Source organism: Protopterus annectens, chromosome 6.part0 (assembly GCF_019279795.1).
Source record: "Protopterus annectens isolate FY-2018-M chromosome 6.part0, PAN1.0, whole genome shotgun sequence".
Taxonomy (NCBI): domain Eukaryota; kingdom Metazoa; phylum Chordata; order Ceratodontiformes; family Protopteridae; genus Protopterus; species Protopterus annectens.
In genome coordinates, this window is record NC_056737.1 from 98097692 (window position 1) to 98110426 (window position 12735).

Sequence of the window (12735 nt, forward strand, 5' to 3'; positions counted from 1 at the left end):
CCCAGGGGCGACAGGTGCAGACCATCTCTGGCAAAGCATTGTGGTCTGTCAATCATGTCATCCCAGGCATACAGATACTGGATCCCCTTTGAATGACACCAGAAGCTTAGCCAATTGTTGAAGTCAATCATTTTGTCCTTATATTGTGGTATTATTCTGGGTAAAGGCAGGATGCTTCTCAGGGCTAGGGTCATACCTGCCTGGGCCACATGATCCGAGAGCTCTTCCATGTCTCTTTTCATGTAGTCCAGGGAGGTACATCTCAAATCATTCACTCCAACATGGACAATGACAGAGTCATATTTGTACCTGTTGTGAAGTGACTTGAGTGAATGCGTTATGTGGCGGATCCTGGCAGCTGACTGTAATTTTCTCCTTGTTCAGCCTGGTGAGTGGGACATCAGTATGCCTGACCATAGAGTCACCTATGACTAAAGTGTTAGGTACGTTGTCTTGCCTTAGGGGCTGTTGCTGGGTAGCACACTGGTGTTGTGAGCTATGTGACACTTTGGTTGTGACTGGTGTTTGTTTGCATTTCAGCTTTGGAGGTCCTTGTTGCTTGGGCAGGTTGCAGTTAAGGGCCTCTGCATATGTGGATTTTAATGTTGCTATGTGTGGGTGTTGGTGGTGTGGGTTTAGAAGGGCTATGTGTTGCTTGAGGTGTAATGCAGGTGTTAACCATCTCCTCTTGACTGTCTAGCACAATCTTAGGTGGAGAGAGCTTTGCTTCTAGTTTGGCTATGTAAGTGCATCTCTCACATGTTGCAGTGTTGGGTGGTGGTGGAAGGAGGGGGTTGTCTGTGTACATGAGGCAATTTCTGCATTGCCCCAGTATGCCCAGATTCATCAGGTAGACAGGAGAAATCACTGGAAGCTGACCCTTGGACATGCCTGGTTTGGTGCTTTTTTTGTAAAGTACAGGAGCTGTTTTCCCTTGCCTTAGCAAGGTACTTTGCAATTATAGGCTATTTAGTGCCTACGATTAATCTCTCCTTATTAACAAGGAGAGTTGAGTGCTTGTATCAGTTTCAGGCTTCCTAGTGCTTTCCAGCAGGTATTAGAGCAAGTGCAAGTCACAGGGATGCTTAAAGGTAAGATGAACACTTAGCACTAAACACTGTAGTGTGCACTAGATAAGTTAGATGTGAAAGTAGGTAACTTAAAATTCACCTGTCTAAAAGGTTATGTTTTAGTGGAGAGTCACTATTTTTAAAACAACAAGATAGATTGAAAGAGGGTGGTCACTTTTGTATTCTGGTACTATGGAATACGGTATGATGGCCAATAAATTTAAATAGTTGAAGGGGAGTGATTTCGCAAAATGATAATTTTGTGCTTACTCACACAAGCCAGTGAAAGCAGAAAGGAAATGAGATATATGGTCAAATTAACATAAGAGGCAGGCATCTAGAAAGACCACTGTATTTAAGAACACAACAGTAAGCGGGTGGATGGGTGGGAAAAAAATTCTTCCTGACTCACAAGAGTCTATGGATAGTTATAACAAAACATTTATAATGACATTAAATTAATATATAAAAGCACACTACCTTTATGGTTAACAGAAAGCTAACTAGATTAGCACTGAAATAGTGGTAAGTACCCAATGATAAGTGAGGAAGTTAGTCAGGGTTAGCACAAGGGCATAACCAATGTGTTTTAAGGTATAGTTTCAGTTTTTTTTTTGAATAGTGTTATTGAGGAAAGCAAGGTCAGGTCACTGGGGAGTGTGTTCCAGGTTTTGCTCATGGTATTAGAGAACAAAGAGTCACCAGCCATACTGTTGGTTTTACCTATTTATACAAGTAGTTTATTTGACGAGCGTAGAGTCTTAAGGTTATCCCCCCCCCCGGTGATAAGGTTGGTAAGTATTGGCATGTTAGTAGGATGATACAGGATCTTGTGGGCAACTGTTAATTGGTTAAATAGTAGCAGGTATGGCAACTGTAGCCATCCTAGTTGTTCAATATTTTGACAATGATAGGTTCTGAAAGCAGAGCCAGTGGCAAATCTGGCAATATTGTTGTAGGAGATAGCCAGCTTGCTAAGGTTGTTTTTACACAGATTAGTATATATAGGGGAGGCATACAGGAAAGTAGAGAGTAAGTGGGTATGGGCAATAGTAGTCCTGGCTAATGGAGTCAGAAATGGTTTGATCCTATAAAGGGAGCCTAGTTTTTTGTTGACTGATTTTATAGTACTGTTAATATGAGTATCATAGTTAAGTTTGTTATCAATTAATACCCCTAGAAGCTTGGTACTGGGATCAGGAGCTATGATAGCATCGCTGTTTGATATAACAGTAAAGTTAAGTGAGGAGGCCCTATGGGTGGGAGTAAATAGTAAGAGTTTTGTTTTTGTGGGGTTCAAGATGAGGCAATGGTGTAGAAGCCATTTCTCCACTGTATTAAACACATTTTGGGTTAGGGTCTGTAGGTCAGATGGAGAAGTGGCTGAGAATACTAATGTGGAATCGTCTGCATATTGAATACAGATAGCTTGAGGTATTACAGAATGCAGGTCATTAATAAAAATAAAAAATAAGAGAGGGCCTAATATGGAGCCTTCAGGGACACCAAGGGCAATGGGGAAGTGGGTAGGTAAATTGTTCTCCCATAGTACAGCCTGCTGTCTATTGTTTAGGTAGGAATGGAACCATTGTATAGCCAGTGCATCTAGTGAAAGGTTTGTAAGTATGTTTATGAGTAGCTGGTGTTTAACCATATCGAAGGCTTTAGAGAGATCAATAAAGAGGGCTGAGGAAAGTGTTATTATTGCAATTTTTGTATACAGTCAGAGAAGGATAAGAGGGCAGAGGTGGTGCTGTGAAATGGCCTAAAACCATGTTGGCAGTTAGCTAGTAAGTTGTTTTGGATTAGGTAGTTTAACAGTTGTCTATGAATGCATTTCTCCATGATTTTTGTCAGAGGAGATAATATAGCTAAAGGTCTATAGTTTGATAATATGTTGGAGTTACAACCTTTATGCAAGGGGGATAATATGTGAAAATTTCCAGATAGATGTGATAGTTCCTTCAGTTATAGTTCTATTAATCAGGATGGAAATGGGATAGGTTATAGCTTTTGCAGCTTTTTGCAAATATTCTGCAGGTAGTAGATCAGCTGAGGGTGTGGTTGGTTTAAGTTTTTGAATAAGGGTACAGACAAGGGATGTAGGAACAGGTTGAAGGTGAAATGAGGGAGGTGAGCTGGATATAGAAGTAGTCAGAAATGAGCTGTCAGGAGATAGTTGATTGGCAAGAGATTGAATGGTCTCTGTAAAGTGTTAAAGGTATTGACAATTTGTTTGGGATTATCATGGTCAGTGCCTAATGGGGTTGCGGTGACTGAATGACCTAGGTGTAAGAATTTGTTAATGCCTGCCCAGAACTTATGAGGTTTGTTTTGATGGGTTTGTTGGAGTTGAAAGTAAAGGTTTCTTTTATCTTAGCTAAATTTTAATTGATCTGCAGGGCTTTTAGTAGTACACCACTTGGCCCAGACTTTATTTCTAAGGAGGATTTTTTGTTTGGTTGCTTTTGAGAGCCATAGGGCAGGTTTAATCCTAGTTCTAATTGTATGTGTTAGTGCATGGTAGTCTAAAATGGCTAAGAATTTAGTATTAAAGTATTTTACTGCTTCCTCCAGAGGTAGGTGTTTCAGAGATGACCAATCACATGCCCTAAGTTCATTTTGGAAGATACCAGGGTTAAAATTTTTGTTGCTCCTTATTGTCCTATTGGTGGTTGGGCTAGGAATGTCACTCTATCTGATTATGAAGGTGAGTGAATGGTCACTTACATCTTCGGGAGGGTCCCTACCTTGTACGTTTGGTGATGACTATTTATGAGAATCCAGTCTAAGGTGCTTTCCTTGTTATTGAGTTTGTTGGTCCTTGTGGGGGAGGTAATGGTTGGAGTAAAACCATATAGGGTAATATGAGTAGTAGACTGTTCAGTGGTACAGCTCCTCCAGATGATATTAAAGTCACTGAGTACTACGGTTTCTTGGAGATCGTTAGTGGAAAGCCAGCTAAGGATATCTTCAAGGATGTTAGATTTATTGCCTGGGGGAAGATAGACACAGATGATATAGATGGATTTACATTTATTGAGCTGAATCTTGGAAATAAGGATTTCAGCATTGCTAATTAGAGGTGGTTTAGAGTCTACAGAAGTCACCTGTAATCCAGATTTGTATAGGATAGCTACCCCCTCACCCTTCTTAGCTTTACAGTCTAGTCTCAAGATATTGTATCTAGGCGGAATAACTTCATTATCTTGTGTTGCTGGTTTGAGCCATGTTTCAGTGAGATATAGGATTTCAAATGAATGTACATCCAAGAGAGCATGTAGGTGGGCAACCTTATTATTTATGCTCCGAATGTTGAGATGGGCTATCAAGAGTGAGTTAGGGGGTCTGGTGAGGTGTTGTGTGTTAGAGGGAGTTGGGGTATGGAGCTCTGTGATCTTGATTGAATTCGGGCTGAGGTTTGGATGTATAGCTCCATCTATTTAGGAGTGGAATTGTATTCTAAGTGTAAGTTTTAGAAGTTTACATATTAGGTTCTAGAATTTCCTAGCTTTTGGGTTATTATATCTGATGTAGATACATGGGCAAGTTTAGTGGTAAGTGAGGCACAACATATACTCAAAGACTCATGGCACTGTTTGGAATTATTAAGACAAATAAATACAGAGAGCTTGGATTTTTGTTTCCTAACTGTGGACGTGGTTAACTTGTTCTCAGTAATCTCCAATAATGAAGGGTTAGATTTTTTTCAGGGAAAGTTTGATGGGTAGCAAATCAATAGATTAATTGGTCAATTTATTAGCTGGACTCATGGAATGGTTTTGACTAACAACTTTATGATTTTTTAAGGTGAATTCTATCATCAGGAAGCAGGTGTGGCTATGGGGGCCAAATATGCCCCTAGCTTTGGGAATCTGGTTCTCCTAGAATGAGAGAGAAAATATGTTTTTTCATCTGCCTTTATGTTCAATGTATTGTTGCATGTGAGGTTTCTGGATGACATACTAATTTTATGGTGGGGAGAGGAACATGCGATTAATAACTTCATAAAATACATCAGTGGCACAACCACTTTCCTTGAGTTTACATATAAATGGCACTGTGATAAGACAGAATTTTTGGATATTGAGTTGACTAAGGACATTGCTGGGGGCATCTTGGCCAGTAGTATCCACAGAAAGGAAACATATTCCAATATGTTACTGCACTATAACAGTTGCCACCCCTTCAATCAGAGGAAGGGTATGATAAAAGGCCAAATTGATAGGTTATCTAGGCTTATTAGTAGTGATGAAACATTTAAAAAAGAGATCTATATATTAAGTCTTATGCTGAAAGTGAAGCGAGAAGTCATGCTTAAAAGAAATACTACATTTAAGCCTATTTTAAAAGCAGGTCTAAATACTACTAGAACCAACACAGCCAAGCTAGAGACCAATGTTCTGGTATAATACAGAAACATTAAACTTGATATCAAGTGTTAATAATATATGGAAAACTCACTTTGACGATGAAATGAAGGAAACGTTAGGACATAAACCTAAGGTTGTGTACAGTAGAGGGCATAATATAAAAAAATATTTTTGAAAGTGTCAACAGAAAACAAGGCAAGCACAGGTCACTGATGTACAAATGTGGTGCTTGCAAGACCTGTAAAAATATAAATGATGGTATGAATGTCTTTATAGGAAGTTTTGAACATATGTATAGGTTGCCCGTGCAGGTGCAACTGCAATACCACTATGGTGGTTTATTTAGCTACATGCTTATCATGCCCTGGTTTCTACGTAGGCAAGACCAAAAGAAGGCTACAGAATTGCATTACTGAGCACCTTAGAAAAATTAAAAATAAAAAAATGAGCAATGCTTTATATGTTCACACTCTAGAATGTCCCAATTATAAGTGATTTTTATTCTCTGTCATTAACAGAGTGCAGAGGTGGGGATGATGAATTAGAATTAGAAGCCAGAGAAACTAAATGGCAACTGAGATGAAATGCTTGTCGCAAGCCAGGCTTAAATGATTATTGTTCAATAGCTCCCTTTTTGAAGCAAAGGGCAGCAGAGGTTTACTTTTAAATGTACTGTGAATAAACGTATCTGACTGCAACTAACAGATCAACTATGGTTTGCATTTTTAAGTTTATTTTTTTTAACTATCTTCATCAAGGGATATTTTGGATTCTTGTGCAAGGATTTTTTTATTTCTATATAGTAATCCAAGTTTTTGATGGGTCTTTTTGATGCAGTTGTTGATGTGGGTGTTACATTTTAGTCCATCATCAGTCTGTATACCTAGTAGTTTAGTGTGAGACTCTGCCAGAATGACTGCATTATTTAGGGAAGAGGTAGAGAAGGAGGGTTTGCGATATTAGAGAGGTTTGGGAAGGAAAAGAAGTTTAGTTTTATTCAGGTTAAGTAGGGGTTGGTTAGTAGTAAGCCATCTTTCAACAGAGTGTAGTGTGTCTTGTGTGAGGGTATGTAGGTGAATTAGATTGTCAGAGGTAGAGATGATTGTTGAGTTATCCACATAATGAATAAGTTTTGAGTGGGGGCAAGATTGGAAAAGATCGTTAGTAAAAATGTTGAATAGTAGAGGGCCCAGGATGGAGCCTTGGAGGACTCCAGTAAGAATAGTAAGGAAAGCTGAAGTAGCTGATGTCCATTTGTGAAGATTAAAAATGGCTAGAGGTAAAAACAAGGTGCAGAAAATATATAAAGCAAAAACAGAAAAACTTCCCTGAAACCTTTTCTAAAAGCTAGACGGCTTAAACATTAACATTAAGTTTGTTTTTAGTTTGTATTCATATATATATATATATATATATATATATATATATATATACATATATATATATATATATATATATATATATATATATATATATATATATATATATATTTATGTATTTATTGTTATATATTTTTAATATTGTCTTTTAACTTGCTTGTCCTTTTATTATTAGGTTTTAGCGATTATTTAGTGTTTGTTTGTGTCTTTCGGCTTTTCCCGGTTAGGGGTCGTCACAGCGGAACTCCGGTCTGCTAATGATCGGCAGTAGAGTTTTACGTGCTGGCTTGCCGGGCCTAACGCACAACCTTCAACGAAGGAATGCCCATTCACGCATGTCGCCACACAGAAGACGCGCTAACTGAGAATCGAACATGTATTTCTTTCCCCATTTGCAGTTCACTATACCTTGTATCTGTCTTTGCATAGCATCATGTGACTGATTTTTATCAGCTAATTGAGTGCACCTATTTAAGCTGCTTGTTATTTTATAGTAGTGTCTGATGAAGCAACATCAGTTGTGAAAGTGCTTACCTTTAATTCTTTTTTGTTTTTGGTTTGAATAAACGTAGTTTTTTGTGTGTTAACTTGGTGCAGTTTTTCTGATATCCATTTGCCAGACTGAGTTCTATTAGATAGGTAAGAGGAGAACCAGTTAAGGGTGGAGTAAGACAGGTTGAAGGAAGAAAGCTTGGAGAGCTAGAGATTATGTGAAAGTGTCAAAAGCCTTGGAGAGGTCTAGGAAGAGGGATGATACTAGTTTGTTGTTGTTGAGAGAGATTGAGATGGAGTTAGTAAAGGAAAGTAGAGCAGTAGATGTGCTATGGTGTGGGCGGAAGCCATGTTGAGTTGGGGTCAGGAGATTTTCTTCAGTTATATGTGCCATGAGTTGTTTGTGGATACACTTTTCTAAGATAAGTAACATAACTGACAACAAATCCCCATCACAGTTCAAGAAACTTGTTAAAACTCACTTTTTGAATAATCGACTGTGCTCCTGTATCCCCCTGGCTAATGTCTCATTAGAACACTTCACCTAACTTAAGTAACTCTGCCAAGCCAACCAATTATAGTACTGTACCCACTTATGACTGTTAATCTACTGCTCATCCCACCTCTCCAGGAGTTAGGGAAAACTATCCCAGCAATGTTGTGCTTTCCATAAGAAACTAAAACCAGGAGAAGACATATTGTAAATCAATTTGTTATCATTCTCAACTAAAACCAGGTGAAGACATATAGTAAATCAATTTGTTATCCTTCTCAACTATAGCGAGCATCATCTGCTCTCTTGGAGCCTTATTATACATCTCTCTGCTTTATTCTGATAGTAAATCTATCACAGGAATCCTAAACTTAGGAATATCTTCTAAAATTTAATATTATATTGTAGAGAACGCATGTATCCTATCTGTTAATAAATATGTCACTTATATGGAAATTGTATGTCAAAAGTCTGTCCTTAAAACTATGTTTTGTAAAACAAATTGTTTTTTTGGAGCTTTTCTCCCCGGGCCTCCACTGAAAATGGACGTGTAATCCAGTTGGACTCTCCTGGTCAACAAATGTAAGTAATTTACAAATGTAAATGTAAAATAAATAAAAATAAATAAAGATTTTTGAGATAGGCAATAGGCTAGTGATGGTTCTGAAATTTTAGGTGTCGGTGGAGTTACCACATTTGTGCAAGGGAATAATATATGATTTTTTTCCATATTTGTGGGACTACGTTTTCCTGGCTGGATCGCTTAATAAGGATGGAGACTGGATTGGCTATGGAGGGGGCTGCTATTCTGAGGTAAAGGGGATGCGGGTTGTCTGCCAAAGGGGAGCAGGGTTTAAGTTTCGAGAGTAGGGATCTAATAACAGTTGTGGGGATAGGTTTGATGGTAAAGGTGGAGCAGTTGGAGGGGGGAGGGTGTCATAATTAATATTTGTTAGATTTGAATATTTTTTGTATGGAGTCTATGAAGAAGGAGTTGAGGGATGTAGTAATTTCTAGGGGTGAGCTGTTTGGGGAGGGGTTAGGAGGGAAAGGGTTACCTGGTATTCCAGAATATTTTAGGATTGGAGTGGGGTTTTATTTGAGGGTTCAAGTAGAAATTCTTCTTATCAAGGGTGATCTGTTTTTGTGCTGTGTTATGAAGTTCTCTATAGAGTTGAAGGCTGGAGGGTGTTTTACATTTGTTCCAGGATTTCCATGTGGAGTCTCTTTTCTGCATGAGAGAGAAAGTGGCTTTACTTATCCATGGTGCAAAGTTTGATTTAACTCTAACTTTTCTAGTAGGGGTTAGGGTGTTAAGGGTGTTAAGGAAGATGCTGTTGAATGTGAGAACAGCTTCTTCAAGGGGGAGTTGTTGGAGAAAGGATCAATTTATAGACGAGACTGATTAAATAAATAAGTATTAAAGTTACATAGGTTATGGCAGTCTCCGTATAGGTGGGTTTTAAATGGCTGGGATAGTTGACGATTTATAGAGATGGGGTGTTGATCACTTAGTGTCTCAGGAGTATAGGGGGGTTATGATAACGGTCAGGGTGGGAGGTAAGTATCTAGTCTATAGTGGTACTGGTATTGGATTGTTGATTATTGGGGAGGTAATCAGTTGGGTGAAGCCATATAGGATGATGCTAGTATTGGGGGACTGTGTAGTGAGACAGTTCCAGTTGATGTTGGCATCACCAATAATGATGGTTTCGTAGGAGATGGTTTAGGAGATCCAGGATAGAAATAGTTCTAGTGTAGTCAATTATCACCAATAATGATGGTTTCGTAGAAGATGGTTTGGGAGATCCAGGATAGAAATAGTTCGAGTCTATATTATGAGAATGAAAGACAAAAACAGCGAACGCATGTTAAGTGACACCAAATGAGGGAAAACCGGAAATATCGAATCCGAAAAAAAACAAAACTGCAAAACCCAATCTCTAACTAACTATTTTATGTAGGGGGGCAAGCCACCCTGCACCCCCCCACACCCCCCCTACTTAAATATTCCAACTCCGAGATTGCACTACATTGAAGTGAAGGGAAGGGAAGACTTTCCCTACAGTGATTTCCATTTGTGCATGCGACATTTTCTGTTATCGGCAATTTGGTGTCGCCCAAATGGTGTTTGCGGATTTCCTGTTTTGATTGGATAATATAGACCCAAGTTCTAGTGTAGGGATATTGTTACCAGGTGGTATGTAGATAGTGGCAATCTTTTTGTTATTATTTAGGTTAAAGTTAGCTATGAGTTTCTCATATTAGTGGAAGCTGGAGGGAGAATGGTAGAGTATGGAGAGAGAGATTTTCTGAGAAGAGGAGAGCTATCCCTCCACCTTTTTTAGAAGGCCTGGCTTGGCAGAAGATATTGTAGCCTGAGGGAAGGATTTCTTTGATATGTGAGACTTTAGCCAGGTTTCGGAGATGGAGAGGATGGCTGGAGAGTGTAATGATATTCAGGAATGGAGTTCAGGGAGTTTGTTTACTGCACTATGAATACTGAGACTTAAGATTTTTAAGGTGCTTAGTGGAAGAGGTAGGCAGAGGTGATGGGATACCTGGGTGGGGGTAGCATTTACTGTGATGGAGAGGTCAGATGGGTGGTTTAGTGTCTCGGGGTTTGGATGAATATCTCATGTGAGAAGTAAGGAGAGAATTGGGATAAAGGAGGTATGCCTAAGGGGATGTAGTGGAATCAATTTGGATTTGGGTTTAGGTGGGTAGCAGAGCTTTGGGGATAGATTGTTTGAATAGGTGTAAGAAATTATGGGAGAGCAGGGATGATAGTATGTGGAAGGAGTATGGTGATGTGTTTGCAGGATGAGGGTAGGGTAAGGTGGGACTAGAGGATGGATCAGGGAGAGGTACATGGTAGGAGGTCATTGGATAGAGAACTGTGCGTAGTGGTAGTGAAAGGAGTATGTGTAGCAGCATGTTATAGTAGTAGGGAGAAAGGAGGAGGGTTCAAATGGAATTATGAAAATATAAGTGGAAATGGGTGGCAATAGAGTATTAGTTGTAGAGGTGGGGAAGTAGATGTAGGTATGCATGATTGTAGGAAATTGGGGGTGGAGACTGTTGAGAAATTAAAGGCAGTGTGAGCAATTGGAGGAGTGGGGGAGGTTAAACTGATTAAGAAGTTGGAAGGAGGGAAATAGGTAGGAGTGGTGGTATGTAATGAGATGGATGATTTAATTTGGGTGGAAAAGTGATTGTTGAGGTAGAGTGAGGGTGTGTGGTAATGGTAGAGTGAGGGTGTGTGATAATGGTAGGGTAAGAATAAAAGTAATTGATGTGTGGGTGGCTGGAAATGGTGGTAAGGTAGGGGAGCAAAGTGAGCCCGAGCGTTAATCTGACAATTACCATGTTGACTCCCTCATATCAAACAAGATATCTAAAATCTGGAATTCCATACCCCAAACAATCATCAGCACTAACAATACATTAAAGTTTAAAATAGTTCTGAAAGAACACCTTACAAATAAATGGTTATGCTCTAGCATCAAATCTGAATGATTAATCACTTCTCTATGACCTCCCTCTTTTTCACTATTTTTCTTCAAATATTCTCCCTAATTCTTTCTCCAGAATTTCTCCCTCTTGGTTTCTCCTTTTATCCCCTCACTGAAACCTACCTGACCCTCCACTCCCCTCTCACCCCTCTCCACTTTCAAACTACCCCCTCAGTTTTTACTACATTTCTTCTTCAGCACTTCTGACAATTACTCTAGGCTCTTGATTTCCCAATAATGCTTCTACAGTATTACTTTCATCCACTTTTTTCAGTTTGCTACCTCTGGCCTATTAATTTTACTCCTCTGCTGTACCTCTCCAAGCTCAAATCATCCACTTTGTCTCAATCTTACAGTCTTTCTTTTCCATCAGCACAATTTCCATATCACATCTGCTGTCAGTACTGCTACTGCTGTTAACTAACATTTACCTCATTCACCACTTGTTAGACCCTAATTGGTTGGCTTATGTTTTTTACTCCCAATTTAGTTCTGAACTATTTTTACCTACTTATCTGAAAATCTAACTATAGTTATTCAATATATTAACTCTTGCAATTATTTGCTTTTTTGATATGTTTCAAATGCAATTATACATGTGTTTTTCACTGCTACCTTTTGTTTTTTTTTCTCTTTTTCCTTATTATGTATGATAAATCTTCAAACATTTTGCATATATTGTTTACTCTATTACTTGTACGTTTTAGGCTAAGGTTATGTGTACCTATTCTGTATTGTTTTATTTTTGACATTTTTATTGTTTGGCATGTTAACAGTGGAGCTTTTCTCATCGAGCCTCCACTGAAAAGGGGCTATTTTTTCTCAGCCCAGTGGATAATCCTAGTAAACAAATGCAAAAAGAAATAAATTAAGTAAATTTCCACCTGCCTCCAAGATCGAAGCTTAAACAATTCAGACTATTCTATTATCCTATTATATACAGCAAAAACATCAGTATTTTCACAGGGGTTCACCCCCCCCATGTGGGAGCTTTATTCCCACTCCCCAGCTTATATAAGCTAACATCATGGTCATATAATCATGACACAAGCTTCAGATATGCCAACCTTTCAACCATTCATTTAACAGCTTCTAAGTTAACTTGAAGTTACAACAGCAAATGCACACTAGCAGTCATTGTTGTGGATTCAACATTTTGAATGCAGATTGCACTATAGTGAGGATTGGGAAATGTACCCTTTCCCTCACTGTAGTGTGATCTTTGAGTTTGTATACTTAAGTAGAAGGGTATGTGGGGTGCACAACCCCCCACATGGGAGGTGCAGTAGTGCTTGCACCCCTGCAAAACATTCTTAGCTCATGACCGGAAGTGTGGTATTTTCAGTAAAGCTGACATTCCTGAGTTGTTGACTTTCCTTAAATACCTTGTTTGGTTATATGCATGCTTGTATA

The 12735-nt window shown here is 38.9% G+C and overlaps 1 protein-coding gene across 1 annotated transcript in view; it reads right to left on the reverse strand.

The window, feature by feature from the left end:
- The window catches only part of ESRRB (estrogen related receptor beta), a 144036-nt gene that overhangs the window by 59916 nt on the left and 71385 nt on the right, over positions 1-12735 (reverse strand). The window lies entirely within an intron of this gene.